Genomic DNA, 3,928 nt, shown 5'->3' on the forward strand with positions numbered 1-3,928 from the left:
AAATACATAAGGAAAGCACTTGCAAAATATGTAATTCAACTCCATAATAGCATGTATATATTAAAATATATGTACATTGGATTGATTTATGATTCTAAGTTGATTTATGATTCTAAGTTGATTTATGGTTAGAATTCTATGTACATTGAATTAATTTATGATTTATTATAATTTTATGGTTCTAACCACAAAAAGTATAACGAAAAAAAAACAAAAAATACCATTTACTACCTCGGTTCAACCCCCAACCAAGGTAAAATACCCCCAATACTACCTCAGCTCAACTAACAATCAACAAAATTAATATATATATATATATATATATATATATATATATATATATATATATATATATATATCAGAAATACCCTCCACCGCCTCGGGTGCATTTGAACTAAGGCAAAATCCTACCCCTTTTTGTATTGACTTAGAACCGACACAAAAAGTCAACCCCTCTTTGCAAACTTGTATATACCTTGGTTTTTTAGCCATTATGTATAGGCAAAAATAACCTTTGTCGTTTCCCTTTACTGCACTAGTGACACCTTACTTTCATGCATGTGTACATGAATATGGTTATGATGATTTGTGGTTATGGTTGGATAAAGGTTTCTGCATGCATGGGGAAAAGGTTTATATAATATTTGTGTTGGGTTTTTCCTATGAATGTATGTATGATTTGTTGGGTTATCCAATTAGAGGGTTTGATGCTAAGGGAGAACAAAGTTATGATGCTTTGGGGGTTTCCACGCAAATATATAGGGATGGCAAAAAACTCCGCGGGCACGGGTATCTGTGGGTAAAATCCACAGCGGGTAGTTTCTACCTGCGGATATTTACTATCCGCAGGTAAAGGGTAGCGTGTATTTTAATACCCGTTTCTAAACGGGTCGGGTACGGTTAGTATACTACTCGACCCGCGGGTACCCGTTACCCGAAAATATAATAAAAAAATTAATTTATATATACTTTTAATAAATTTAATTAAAAATTAAATTAAATTATATTTTATTAGGTTAAATTTAATTTTAATTAAATTTTAATTTATATTATATATATATATATATTGTAATTTTATTTAAATTTTATTTCAAAATGTATAAAATATTTTTTTTTAGGGTATCCGCGGGTTTTAAAATACCCGTGGATATTTTTTAAACGGGTACCTGGCGGGTAACGGGTCGGGTAGCGGGTAGAATTTTATCCGGCGGGTCGGGTTGTGAGTAGACACTATCTGTGCCCAACCTAACTCATTGCCATCCCTACAAATATATGTTGTAAGGGTGTAGTAATAATCATATGCACTAAAATTGGGTTTATTGTGGTATAATGTGTCAATGATTGGCTATGGATGATTCAAGCGATGTATTATATGTGTTTGAGTATGTTTGCATACGTATGTGATGCTTGAATGCATGTATGAAGTGTTAAGTATGTTTCCATGTTATTTAGGGTTGATGTATGTATGCTTGAATGCTTGAATCATGTTCAATATGTGTTTTGATTTGACAATAATCGATTATCATTAGTGATAATTGTAAGAAAAGAAAGGCCTTATATCATTTAACCCTTATAAATTATATTTTCAAAATCTTTATAAGTTCTTGGCTTTCTTGAAATTAATAAACAAATAGTAATGAATCAAAAGGTAGAGAAAGATCAACTCAAACAATCTATATTGGTTCGGCTAACACAAGCCTACATCCAATCCTCCTTCAACAACCTTAGTTGAAGGGAATCCACTATAATTGCTTAAATATACAGAAATACAAACACAACCTTCTCAATACACTCAACTCACCACTCAAAATTAATATAGCAACCCAGGAGATCAACAACCTCAATCTCTTATCAAAGCGGGATTGGTTGAGTGTTGATAATGATGCATTTCCCTAACCATAAACTTCTCAAACTCAGTTTTTGGCCTGAAAAATGTGGTAGTAGATTATACATCAGTGTTAAGCGGGCCAACCTCTTTTTCCTCTTGATTTTCATCTTTGAAACCCCATTTGTCTTCACCATGCCTTAAACCAATATGATGTAGAGCATTCTTGTTAACCATATTCCTGTTACCATAGGATTCACTAGTTTCTTCAGAGAAATCAACATTGTGTTATTGAAGAACTCCAGAAATGAATATTGCAAAAGGTAGACTTGCAACATCCAACCACTAATACAAAAATTGTGTACAACGTCGGATATTTTGGACTTTTAATGGCGAATTCGCATACAATGTTATATTAGGAGACGTTAAATTGAGGTTGAATTTTAAAAAATTTGACGTTAAATTAACGTTGAATTTTGTAAATATATGATGCTAATTTACATCAAATTTTGTCAATATACGACGTTAGTCAATTTTTTTATTTTTTTTTAATTAATTATGATCCTTTTTACAACTCTACGAAACTTGAAAAGTAGAAAAACAACAAATTTCAGTTTTTGGTATTTTGTAAAGCACGAACTATGAAGTATCAACAACAAACAACAATAACCAACAAGAAACAAGTTCAATCAAACAACAACCACATAAAAAAAGTTCAAAAAAAAAACAAACAAGTTCAACAAATAAATTCTTCAAAACGAAAATGAAAACTAACCTTCAAAAGGTGGGTTCATCGGAATAAAGTGTCGTCACCAGTGAGAGAGAAAGCAGAATGCGCCTGTGAAGGACAAGAGCACGAAAGTAATTGGTCAAAACAAACGAAAATCAAACATAAAATAGTTAATTAACATGCATTTTGTTAAAATAGTATGGCTTAGTTTCTCACACCAAAAGGGGGGTGAATTGGTGAAACTTAAAGTCAGAGTTTTTCTGAAATCTTTTTCGGAAAAGGATGTGCTTTAAAAACAGAATGAAGTCGACTGAAAGTAATAGTGTAGGGATCAGAGAATTCAAACATTGGTTTTTACACTAGTTCGGCCAACCTGCATACATCCAGAGTCCTCCTAATCACAGGAAGCAAATGCACTATAATGATCAAGGTTTTTACAGCAAGACTTTTATAGAGACCTCCACGTCAAAAATATAAAACACCTCTCTAACCCTCTAATCAAAATATAGGCATACAACAAAAAGACCAATAGCAAGAATCCCCTCAAAGTCAAGAACACAACACATCCTTCTTCCTGTAATCACAACAAGGAAACAAGTTAATCTTCAATAGATTGATGATCTTGATCTCACAGTAGACACCTCAATGTGTAGATAAATCAGTATTTCAAAGCACAACAATCTTGCCCTTCAAGAAATTACAAGAGATGAACACCACGGTCTTCTTCTTTGATTCTTGGAGCATTCTCCTTTTTCTATAACTCAATACTAATCTGAAAGATATCACAAACAGTGTTAGATTCACCAAAGTTGTTACAGAAATCAATCTCGCGTCAATTTATAGTTTTTCACAATTTTGACGCACTTTAATCGACTTAGCTACTAATGTAGTCGAATATAACAAAACAGTTATGGTAGTTAGCAACAATCAATGCAATTAATTGGATTTGTAATTAATGCATTCAATTTACATTTAATGCTTGGTCAACCAAATTAAAAATATGACCGTTAGACAATTTATGTCAAGCATTAACAGAATTTCAAAACATAACGGACTTACTTGAATGCATTGCGATATAGTCGACTATGTGACAGTTTAAAACATAGTTTTGAAAAATATTCTTTCTGAAAAAACTCACAACACACTTTGAAAAGGTCTGTGCAAAGACACGAGTTTTAATTTACTCACCCCATGATGAAGTCGACTTAAAACTATTTTTTTGCAACACAATTTAAACTTCAGCAAGTGCATGTGGTTTTTCTTATCCAATAATATGTGTTATGCATTCAAGTATGAAATCACATATATAACACTGTGAAATGCAAACAACGCAACAACATCATAAAAATGTTCCCATATAATCATAAAACATG

This window comes from Vigna radiata, chromosome 4, assembly GCF_000741045.1.
Source record: "Vigna radiata var. radiata cultivar VC1973A chromosome 4, Vradiata_ver6, whole genome shotgun sequence".
Taxonomy (NCBI): Eukaryota; Viridiplantae; Streptophyta; class Magnoliopsida; order Fabales; family Fabaceae; genus Vigna; species Vigna radiata.